This window comes from Leptonychotes weddellii, chromosome 16 (assembly GCF_054177405.1).
Source record: "Leptonychotes weddellii isolate Sample4059 chromosome 16, ASM5417740v2, whole genome shotgun sequence".
NCBI classification, from domain to species: Eukaryota; Metazoa; Chordata; class Mammalia; order Carnivora; family Phocidae; genus Leptonychotes; species Leptonychotes weddellii.
In genome coordinates this window covers 22,434,019-22,446,814 of record NC_138384.1, presented here as the reverse complement: position 1 = coordinate 22,446,814, position 12,796 = coordinate 22,434,019, and the positions used below count along the sequence as shown (strand labels likewise).

The window sequence follows — 12,796 nt, the reverse complement described above, 5'->3', positions numbered from 1 at the left end:
CAGGCACGTTGAATCTGTAGTGCCCATTCAGTTAGCCTTTCATGTATTTTCCTTCCTTTATTTACAGGTTGGGTTTCATACTTCAGGTGCCTGCTCCAAAGTTACTTCTTTAGAAGAGTTCCTTGGAACTATCTATATTATGTCTTCTTTCCATCCCATTAGCCTTATTCCGTCAGCTGCGCTCCTTGCTTTATCCCTCTACATTATTACTATATTTCTCTTACTTCTTGTCTAACTTCAAATACACACAAAGATGTCACTGTTCTCCCCAATAATAAGTATGCTTCATGTCTTGTTCATCTATTATCAACATCTAGAGGTGTGTTAGGAACATAGAAAGTCCTCAACAAATTCATGTATCTGTTGAAAGAGTGTAGAGGGAAAGAAAACTATACCCAAATAAACAGTAGCAGTGGGAAGTAAGGAAAGTATGGAGCAGTTTATTTGAGAAAGAATACGAATCATATCTTTTAGAATGCGGAACCTCTACTTTTGTACTTGAACTCAGATCTGTCTTTTGACCTCATCTCCTATGAAGTTCCTACTAGCTACGCTATGCTGAATGATCACCAAGGCTAACATAAATTCTGAGAAATTTTCCATTTCTAGAAATTCTTCAGCATATCTCCCCCATGAGGAGTTGAATGGAAACTAAGTGCTGTTCTGAAATTTGTTCTCAGTTGGAAAACCAAAAATAAGCAAATATGAATATCGTGCAGAGTTGTTTTTTTTTCCCATGAGATACTAGGTTTGGAAAGAAAGGGCGTGGAAGCAACATATAACAGCTGTGTTACGTACCTTGAATATCACTACTCCTTACAAGACAAATTTAGCTTCTGTTGCTTTGAAATAACCATACATGGGCCAATGAAAGTGGTAAGCTACAAAGTATTTTAATGGATTTTCACTTTTGTGCTGTCAGTATAGATAAAATTTAACTGCATCCTGTAAGATCCTCTCCTAAAGATGTAGCAGCACATATAAAATTTGTTTGGCCATCAACCCCCCCTATTTTTTTTTTTTTAATTACCCTTGCCATTTTGAGAGTCACTCTTTCCCATCTGTGTTTATATGGTCAGAATAGAAGCTGCCGCCTTTTGATATGATCCCAGGAGTAAAGACATGGCTCGGGCTCAGCTCATTATCATAGCTCAAGGTGTACATCTGATCAAACCCAGACCAATGAGAACCTTTCTCATGGTTTTGTTAAATTTGAACTGGAAGGAAAAGCCCTTTCCTCCTTGGCCACAGAAGTCTAGAAATTAGTAAGACTTAAATTACCCTTTATATGTGGAAAGGTGGTATTCACTTTTTTCTCTAAAAATCAAAGATAGGAAACCAAACTAAATAAACAAACCAACAAAGACACATAAAACCCACCCATACAAAAAAACAACAACAGAAGTGTGAAATAGAGTTTGATTATATTTGAGTGCCTGATTCTAGTTGCCCAATATAAATTCTAAAACCACCCTTTCCTTTGCCTTAATTAAATGATTCAGGAAATTCTTTTCCAGCACTTTGTGCATGTTTGATTTTCTCTTGCTCATTTTTGGGCTCTTAAACTCTAATTTAAGTTGTTAACATCTTTGTGGGGGGGGCGCTTTTCTCCTGTGATGCCTCTCTTGAAGTCCCAGATCAAATTACTCTCTCCTTCTTCTCTATCATTTATTCAATTTCATGTTCCTACTTCTATAATTTCATGTCTCCGTGCAGTGCATTTTTTTCCATGTGTGTTTCCACTGCTGTATTTTATGTTTTGTGAAGGAGAGAAGTTCTGTTTTTAACCATCACTGCTAGAACCCAGCACTTTAATCTCAAATATTAGGTTCTCAGTAAGTGTTTGAGGTCATAAATGACCTTGGAAATTGGGCTCTTTTTGTCTAGCTAAGAAAGTAAGGAAGTCCACTGATGTCACTCCTGATATTTGACAGAAATGATCATTCAAAAGCACATAAATGCTGTATTGCATATTTGATGGTTGCTAAGAGAGTAGACTTAAAACTTCTCATTACAAGAAAAAAATTGTATATGTATAGTGACACTGTGGTGATCATTTTGCAATATATCTAAATATTGAATCATTACGTTGTGCGCCTCAAATTAGTATGTTATATGTCAGTTATACCTCAACTTAAATATGTGTGTGTGTGTGTGTGGACAGAGAGACGGAGACAGGGAAGAAAACAAGCTAAAAAAGGGAAAACACAATATGATCCCAGTTTTGAAAAAGAAACGCAGTATAATACTATTGTAAGTGGACAGCATATAGATTAATGATTTTCTTCATTATATTTATCTATTCTCAAATTATTATGTATTGTATAATTTTAGAAGTTTGAAAGTAAAACATCTCTCTGTCACGGGATGATGAAAAAAGGACCTTTTGGAACACATTGTTCACCATAACTATGCATAAGTGTTTGTTAATTTCTAGCTAGTGACCCATTATTCTAAATGGAGAGGAAAACTTCTTCTGTCTGCTCCTCTGCAAAGTGTTGACTTTCCACAGCTTTTGCATTGTCTGAAATTTGAATAAACTTCACACCTCCAAGGTGGGGGAAATAAGTAAATAAGCTTCAACAAAATGACATTGATATGGAGGCAGATGCTTTCCTGTTACAGGATATACAACTTTTTGGTCGATTCCAGTCTTTTACTTTTGCATCCTCAGCTACACTCTCTTTCTGTAGGTCTTTCTGTTCATCAGAATCACTCTTATCTTTCTCTGCTCTTCTTTTGGGTATTTTATTATAATCTCTTAATTAAATGACACTCAAGATTAATTTGAATTTGAAAAAGAGGGGTGTGCAATAGTATTATATATCAAAATGTTCCACATCTAAATATTGCTCTATTTAACTCACTTTGCTTCTCATGCTACATAATTTAATTTTTAATATGAGTAATGTATTTACTTATTGTTTATTTTACAATTTTCTTTCTATGAAATATTGAGGATACGAATAATAAGAAAGGCTTACATGGATTGGCAGTGCTCATTCTAATGGATCATTTGATTTCAGGTTTAGTAACATAAATGTTTATGCAAAATTGCACATATATTACACATTTTTATAAATTATAATTTCATCATCTAGCTTGGTCTCAGGGAGGGACATTTAAAATATAGTTTTGTGAAAATTATATTTAAATTGAAAAAAGAATTCAGGGGAAAAATAGAATAATACTTTTGTTGTTTTAATTATGCCAGGAGGAGAAGATTCAAGTAGAGTGTGCATTGAAACGGGCTTAGTACAATGTAATTATCTTGGCCCTGGCTGAGGTAGAGATTGTTCTGCCTAAAGTTCATTAGATAAGAATCACCCATGGTTAATTCCAGCTGAATTTTAAGAAAAATAAGGTCTCTAGATGCACACGTTTTCTGATACTGGAAATGGATTTACATTTGTTTATAAATGGAGTTATATTTGTTTGAATTTATATTTTTTTCTGTGTCTAAAGTTCAACCTTGCAGCTATTTTAACTATTCAGAAAAATATAATAACAAGACCAAATATTTAATCTCTATACTAGAAAAACTTTATTACACATGAGAAGTCAAAATTTTTCCCTTGTCTTCAATTTCCATATAACTTATCTTAGGCTATTATGGAAGTTAAGCATACAATTAATTATATAATTAGCATAAATGCTATGATGTTGACCCTGAACTGGATGCTAAAGACACTGTTAGTTCTCCATCATAAAGACAAATTTCATAATCTCTAACTTAGCATTCCAGGGTTATTTTCTGACTGCACTTTCATTTCTCATTTATGACTTCACACTATATAGATCAAACATATTGAGCTCATTACATTTCCCCAAATATATCTTAATCTGTGTATGTTTGTGTGTGTGTGTGCACGTGCACACGCACAGCATATTTTACTCACCCTTCAAAAACTGGGACACATTATTTTTAAAGGTAGGTAGGTTTCTATTAGGTGGACAAGAGCCTTACTTTAAGCATCTAATACCCTAAATTTAATCTTAGCTCTGTCACTGATCAGCTTTTAGGCTATGGACAAGTTGCATAATTTCTTTGTATCTCAGTTTCTTCATGAATAAAATGATGATACTGTAGCATCTAATTGGGAAAGTAACTGTATGTCTATACAGATACGTTTTCTTCACACAGTTTCAGGTATTTAGGGGATGTTTGTGTAAAGACTGCCAAAAAAAAAAAAAAGTGGAATTAATATAATTTTCTCTATACTGTTATTTCTCTGGCCTGATGATGCATATTTTAATCTTAAAAATAAAACTATCAGTAATTTTGCCAGCAAAAATGGGTTTATTCAAGAATAGCAGAGAATTGCAATCTGGGACATGCAAGCTATGACAAAACCATAGACAAGTCCTGAAAGCAAAGGAGAGAAAGCTTTTTTATAGAAGAGAGGGGGGAGTTGGGAAGGCTTTTATAAACAAAAGCCCATTGGAGTAAACTGGGAGGTTGAAGTATCGTTGGCTTCTCATTGGCTGAATTGTGACTCTCTCTCATTGGCTGGCCTGTTGCCGAGGCAGGAGAAAATCTTTCTTTTTCCCACTTGGGTAGTAAAATGGCTAAAATACTATGGATTTGCAAGGTACCTCTCTTACTGTTGGGGGCCACAGTTGATGAGTGATGGGATGAGAAAAAGAGCCCCCTGCTGACCTCCCAACTCCATTTTAAACAAGGTTTCCTTTTGTTAATTTTCACACATGGATAGGAAAAAAATGATAATTTTAGTGAGAAATGATATATGTGTATATCTTTAGTAAGGACTTCAACTGAGAAAACATCAACTGAGAAAACAGCACTGGGATTTTTGCTGTATTTCCAGTAGTCACCAGGAATACCTCTTAATGCTCACATACTAGACTGAAGATGGCACATCATCAGATTTACCTGGTAACTTAAAAAAAATACAATGTCCATGTTCCGTACTCCTCTGAACCCCATAAGCTGTTGATTCTGAAGGTCTAGAATAAATCTGCAATGTCAGGTAATTCTAATTTGCAGTCAAATTGGAATGGTCACCATGAGTATCTCCTATCCTTCCTTCTCCTCTTTTTAATCTTAATGGTATCTCTTATTATATTCAATTATTATATTCTGTCCTTTCTGAAAAGCTAAGTGAAGGCATCCCAACTTTGTCCCTGTTGCTATGCATTCATTCACTTATTCTTTTTTTAATAAAGATACATTTTATTTTTTTTTAAGATTATTCATTTGAGAGAGAAAGAGAGAAATAGTGAGCATTGAGCAGCTGGGAGGAGCAGAGGGAAAGGGAGAAGCAGGCTCCCCACTGAGCAGTGAGCCTGATGCGGGGCTCAATCCCAGGACCTTGAGATCAGGACCTGAACCGAAGGCACCTTCTTAATGGACTGAGCCACCCAGGCATCCCCATTCACTTATTCTTGCCACAAATCCTGACTGAATGACTTTTGTGTGCCCAACACTGTTCTACCTGCTAGGGGCATTGTTTCCTGTTTGGTCTCAAGGCAGTACCGCTAAGTAACAGAGATTCAGACTTCCTGAGTCTTAATCCTGGGTGAATCCGATGTGCCAATTGCTTTTTCATGGTGGGCAGTAGATGCACAGTGGCCTTTCAGTTTCTGGAATATTCCAGATGGTTCAGAAATGCTTCTACCTCTGCCAGACATGCTTTGCTCTTGGTTTTCTTGGACCATTTCCATTCTTAATTTCCACATACAAACTTAACTATCACTTTCACAAGAAACTTTCTCCAGTCACCTTATCAAATCTTATTTCTCTACTTTTTCTCAAGCATCCAGTTTTTGCCTTTCATAGAACTTATCACATGTTATAATTTTTCAGTTGTTTACTTTTTATATGTTGTCTCCCTGACTGCTGAGATTGCTATTAATAAAATAATAACATGTTTGTGAACTTACCAAGTGACAATACAATAAAGATCCCATGTTAAACCTCACAAAGAATCTGGGAACCATTTGGAATATTCCAGAAACTGAAAGGCCACTGTGCACCTGCTGTCCACCGTGAGAAAGCAGTTGGCTCTTTCAAGAGGGTTATTGCCCAAGGCTCGAAGGTTGCTGAAGCATCTGCGTCCCCTAAAGCCATTCTGTGCCTCTGGGTATGACAGCTGTCCCCTGAAGTGGTAGCCAGTGTTCCTGCCAAAGGCACATCAGGGTTCTCTGCTTAAGCTGTGACAAGCATGGCTAAAGCTACCCACCCATGACATGATCTCTCGGGCAGTTACTTGCCTAGAACTTCTTCCTCGTTTTGATCCCATGTCTCCTTTTATGTAAAAACTTCACGTGATGCCATGAGTCCAAAGCTGTGCCTCTTTATATTTGAAATGTCTTACAGAAGTTCTATTGAATCATTTCTTTTAGACTAATTTTTAGGCACATGTTGTTGCCCCATGGTTAAGAGTTGAAATCCAGGTCCTATTACAATTTACACTTTCACTTGGCAACTTAATTGCTATATGACTAAATATATATATATATATATATATATTTAAATGTTGCATTAAAAATTAAACACAAACTTAGAGGCTTAAAAGAGCAGCCAATTTTATTAGTTCACACTTCTGTCATTCAGAAGTCTGGACACAGTATGACTAGAATCTCAGCCCAGGGTTGATTTCAACAAAGCTGAAATCAAGAACTCAGCTGGACCCTCATCCAGCTGAGCTAGAGCTCAAGGTAGTCCAAGGTAGTCCAAGCTCACATGATTATGGCAGAATTCAGTTCTTTGCATTGTAGTACTGAGTTTCCCATTTCCTTGTTGGCCGTCAGCCACGGGCTGCTCTCAGCAACTATAGACAGTCCTTTCTGTGTGGCGCCCTCAGTCTTCAAGCCAGCAGCAGAGAATCTCCCTCATGTTGAATCCTTCTCACTCTGGGAATGCTTTCTTCAGGCAGAGCCTGGTACTTTTGAAGGGCTCACGTTATTAGGTCATGCCGACAAGAAAATTTTCCTTTCTTAAGTTCAAATGTGCTGGATAACATAACCTAACCCTGAAGTGACTATCCCGTCAAATACAGCATGCCCAGCCACACTCGAAGGGAGCTGCAGAAACATTGGGGGCTATCTTAGAATTCTACCTAGTGCACCTGTCAAGACTTTAAGCCATAGATTCCTTCTCTGCGAATCAAGGATGATAATAGGACTTGTCTTTGAATTGCTATAACGAATAAACGGGATGATTGATGTAAAGTGTTTGCTCTGGACACTAGCATGTGAAAGCTCTTTTAAAATATCAATACTGTTACACTGTTACTTCTACTACAAACACCACCAACATCTCCAATGCTGTATTCCTTAGGCATAAGTCTGTGTGGTCTGGGGCAGATGGCATATCCTTTATATTCATTTTCTCCCCCTTTTCTTCACTCTAAGATGATTATTTGACAAAGAGACCAAAGACCTCTTGGCTCCCTGGGAAGGAGATCCCTGGAAGATTTTCTTCCTCATGTTTCACTTAGGATATGATTCCTGGAGTGAATACAATGAGGCTTCTGTATGTATCCATTTTTCTCCAACACACACACACACACCCCAGATGAACCCCTAAATGACTGTACTTCATTGTATGTTATTAATAATCAAATCTTCATCAAAGACACATAGTGTAACACCTAATACAATTGGGACAGAGAGGTGTGAGGAGAATAAGAAAGCCTTCAAGGAAAGATGGTGCTTGATTTAAATTTTGAAGACTGAGTAGGAACTGATGAAGAATGGGGGAGAGAGATTTCCAGGCACTGTGTTTTACATTGAACAACACAGCCCAAGGATGAGAACCATGAAGCTATGGAGGAGGGAGTCATGGGCAATAAGGATGGTGGGGATGTGTGTTGATTGTTTTGTTGTTGCTGTTGTTGTTGTTTGTCTCTTTCCTTCCTGTGATGGTAGCAAAGCGTCCCTGAAGTACTAGGACCAGAAGTAGTTGAAATTACAGAGATCAGGCATACTATGTTAGGAGAGTCATATCAGGAAGCATAAGGAGGAAAGAGGCTAAAGGTAGGGGAACTGTCCAGGAGCCTAAAGCAATAGGCATGGGCCTGATGAGTCAACAGCATTGGGGTCTAGGTGGGAAAACAGATACTGTACTTGACTGATGAGAAGTGAGCAGCAGAGAGGAAATACATTTGGGCCACTGGGTGAAGAAACACAAGGAAATTGATTTAGTAACCCTTAGTCATTCCTGGTGTAGTTCATCCATTCACATTGCATGTCAAAGAGAAAAAAAAATGTCATTATTTTTGGCAGTTTTGATGGCAAATGTTGCATCAGCAGAAGTTCATGAATCAGTGGTATGCAACATTAGACTAAGGGCACTTGCCTTTATAATTAGAGAATTAGAGAAGAGTGGAGTTATAAAGCGTCTAATCCACACTTCCATGGATCAGAGAGATTAAGGATTTAGATGAGATTTAGGTACTTTGTTAGCCTCAGCACAACTAAAAGTGCACGAACTCTGCAATTAGTTAGACCTGATTTGAATGAGTCGATAGATCTGTTATCCTGGGAAAGTCACAGTTTTGTTTCTGTTTTCTCATCTGTAAAATTTACTTGGTTAATTGGCATTAGTCAGGCTTTGTCATTTGCTTGAAGGCCACACAAAAGAACAGACACAATAACAAAGAGGGATGCTACTGATGGGCCCAACATCATGGCTCATACTTAGTAAGGCTGATCTAGCTAACTTTGGAATGTTCAAGTTACCAGCAAGAGACCAATGCTAAGCATTACTCCTCAAGGTGCCAGCCATCTACTGCATATCAATTTGGGTCCCTTTTACCATGGAAGAGACAGTGGTTCATTCACATAGGAATAGATACTTCTGGGTATTGGTTTGCTTTTCCTGCCCACAAGAATTACTTGTATAGTAATTCTACCCTTATGTATATAACTAAGTGAAACTCTTACACATGTATATTAAAAGACATAAGTATGAGCCCCATTGTTCATACAAAATATTAGAAACAACACGTTACTGCCTATCATTAGGAGAGTGGATGAATAAATAGACTGTAATATAGTAATACAGTTGAAGGTGATACAGCAGTCAAAAACAGCAAAATGGATAGATGTTATAGAAAACATTATGTGAAAAGCATTACATTGATAATAATACACTTTTTTATGAAATTAAAAGTAACTGAGAGGATACATGTGTATAACAAAATAACTAGGAACTATAGTTAGTATTATATAACTATGTAGCTAAGTAACTGTACATATATATGTATACACACATCTTTAGGAATAAAACTATTTGAAAAAAGGAAGGAAATTACAAATACGTGATTGAGAATGAAAATTTCTCAGGAGAGTCTTGAAGATAAGATGGTGAATCATCTGGTTAGATGTAGGCTATATTACAAGTCAGAACTTTATTTCAGATGGTAGGTTCATGGTACTCATAACGTGATTCAAACCAACTAAGTCAGTAACTAAAAAAAAAAATAAATGAATGAGGATCATGCCTAAATTGATGGTGTCATCATCAAGAATTATAATAAGTGTATTATCATCACAAATTATAATTAATTCAGTTTCATGCAGTGAAGTCCAATGTGTGTGTGTACACGTGTGTGTGTGTGTGTATCCATGTGTGCTTATGCTTGCAGAGAATTAAAGTCAATGGTGAATCAGAAAAGTGTTTCCTTAGAATATATATGCTTTTGGTATTTGTGTATTTGTGATGGTTCTCAGATGTATACACAGTGTTTGGCAAGCCTCTTCTCAAAAGGTGGAAACCAGTTCCCCCGCCCTTGAGTGTGTGCCAGGCTTTGTGTCTTGCTTCTTATGAATGAAATGTGGTAGTAGTGATGGCAAGTGACTTTTAAAACATGACCTAAAATGCATAACAGCTTTTGACTTTCTCCTTTGGAACGCTTGGTGGGAGAGAAGCCAGGCTTCCATGCCATGAGACAGAGTTGCCACATTTAGCAAATAAAAGTACAGGACACAGTTACATTGAATTTCAGATAAACAAAGCATGTATTTTTTTTTTTTTTTTAGTATAATTATGTCCCTTGCAATGTTGGGGACATACTTACACTAAATTTTTTTTTGTTTGTTTACCTGAAATCCAAATTTACCTAAGCATCCTATTCTTTATTTTAGGACACTCATAACAATCAAGAGGTCTATAGGGCAAGGATTGGGGTTCCCTGCCAAAAGCCATCAGAGAGAGCCATCTTGGAGGCTGACCCTCCAGCCCCAGTCAAGCCTTTGGATGACTGCAGTTCTGGCTGATGCTTTGACATAAATGTCCTGAAAGACCCTCAGCCAGAATCACTCAGACAAGCCGCTCTTGAAGTACTGAACCACAGACACTGCAGAATAAGAAATACATGTTGTTTTATATTGCTAAGTTTTGAGGTAATTTGTTCCATAGTAATATATAACTTCTAAAGCAAATATCTCACCAATCATGGTTTCTAGAATTATAATCCAAAGAGGAGGGAACTGACATAGATCACTTGTTTTAAGATATTTCTCTCAATATTTAGTTGTTTGGTTTGTTTTAACCCCCACATCACTAGCCTTACATGGTAATTAATTCATGGAATTCTGACTTCTTTTAAAAATAGTCAGTTTTCAGAGTTCACTAAAACTGTCCTGGGGCGCCTGGGTGGCTCAGTTGGTTAAGCGACTGCCTTCGGCTCAGGTCATGATCCTGGAGTCCCGGGATCGAGTCCCACGTCGGGCTCCCGGCTCAGCGGGGAGCCTGCTTCTCCCTCAGACTCTCTCCCCTCTCATGCTGTTTCTCTCTCTCTCTTTCTCTCAAATAAATAAATAAATAAAATCTTTAAAAAAAAAATAATAAAACTGTCCTGTCCTGAAACAAATCAGAGTCCTTTTTATCTTCACGCAGCCACGTTTTATTTTCCTAATTCTGATTGAGATCTCAAGAGAATAGTAAAAGGGTGTGCATTTTGATGGAAAGTAAAAGCTGTCATTTTATAAATGAGAGTGCTTCTATTTCTTAAAGTGAGAAAAATAACTTCCTTTCCCTACTCCCAGTAGGATTATATGGGTCAATTAGTTTTCTCTGCTTCATCATAAGCAGGTTCTGTGACCACTTTTTCTCTTTGTTGATTACTTGGCAGTTTCTTTTTCTATAATATGCCACATTCCATCATTTACCTTTGAATCCTACATAAATATTTGTCTCTAGAGATTCACCTTTTGTCTCGTTTCCATGTTTAACATCTGTGTGAGTATCTAGTGCACCGAAAATCCACCACCGTTGTTTTGTGCTTTGTACTCCACCCCTCCTGCCCCCCCACCCCCTGCTGGCCCATATACTCCAAAAAGAAATAAAACTATGATTGTGGTTCATGTGGGAGAGTGAGAGCAAGATGATATGTATCCTGATGTTTAGGAGTCCTTGGTTACAACTTGCAAATACCCCTATCCTCCTCTTGAAACAGTTTACCAGCTTAAACTTCCCCAAGAGATTTCTTTGCCATAATAATTCTTCATTAATAAGATGGCAGCATAATGGAAAAAGTACACACTGCAGGGCTACTTAGAGGTAAATGGAACAGCAAATGTGACTTCTCATACCATGCAGAATTCAGCGTGGAACACATGGTGGAAAATGCATCAACTTTCCTCCTAAAGAATACACAGCTGTTAATGAACTGCAGGACATTTCCTCCTATAGTATTTTACTCTTGATTCGTTTACTTCTTGGTATACTAAGTGTACTGTCATGGCAATCAGAAGACCTGGCATCATCCCTGGTTTTGCCACATTTAACCATCTGGTTTTTGAGAATCAATTCAAATATCCTCTTGGCTCTAGCAACTAAGTTGACCCTACATTCAACTTCTACTCCCCTTTTCGTAATCCCTATTTTATTTTTGTTTCCTATGGTTTTGACTTTTAATTTCTAGCTCAATATTCTATTATTTAATGAATGTCTTCTTATTTTAAACCAACTCAAATCCTTTGTGGGTCAAATATTGAAAATACGAAAAAAATGGGAGTGGCTGCTATCCTTATAATTTGAGGCTCTAACCTGGAGGAGAATCTAGACAATGTATATCAATTATAGTGCAAAATACTAATTTTCACAATTATATAAAGTAGACATCTTTTAGCCATTTTTGTTAACTTGGTTGTTCAGTGTCCCCTCCGTGAAAAATGTTCCTTTTGGCGGACATTAACATATGATACAGAAATCATTATACTTCTTGCCCACTCCCCTGTACCTACCTCTACCACAGGCCTCCCTGTCCCTGATATTTTCATCTTTTTCTTTTTAGACCTCTCACCAGCTCACTAGCCCATATACCATTGTCCATGATTCCATAAATACTCCCCACCTCAGGCTCTTCCTTCAACATAAAGTGCAGAACCAGGCACAACTCCTGAACGTCTGCCTACTGAAAAAATTTCCCCTTGATACTTTCTCTCAAGATTATGCCTGATTATAAATAACTTCAACATGCCTGACATCAGTTTTTGGCTTGCATACCACATACTGAACTGATCCATCCCAAAAATGTGTAGAAGTTGTTTCCTTCCTTTGGTGGTGGTTGAGGATCCTCTCTTTTGGTCGTAGGTTTTAATTGAGGGACGGATGGTGGAGGGACTTTTGAGATGGGGATTTGGGCTACTGGCTCATTCAGCCTGCCCATACTCTATGGTCCTGCTTAAGCTTGACCCTGGATATACCATTTCCATCTTTGATAAATTACTCCTGCACCTGTTCAACTTTATTGCTTGCTAGGTCTAACAGAACACAACTCATGATGGGCAGTTACAGACATATTGTTACTTAATGTCCCATGAT

At 37.4% G+C, this 12,796-nt stretch overlaps 1 pseudogene across 1 annotated transcript in view; it reads left to right on the top strand.

Moving 5' to 3' along the window:
* LOC102733627 (small ribosomal subunit protein uS19 pseudogene) overlaps positions 1-12,796 on the top strand; it is a 159,181-nt pseudogene that overhangs the window by 55,033 nt on the left and 91,352 nt on the right. The window lies entirely within an intron of this gene.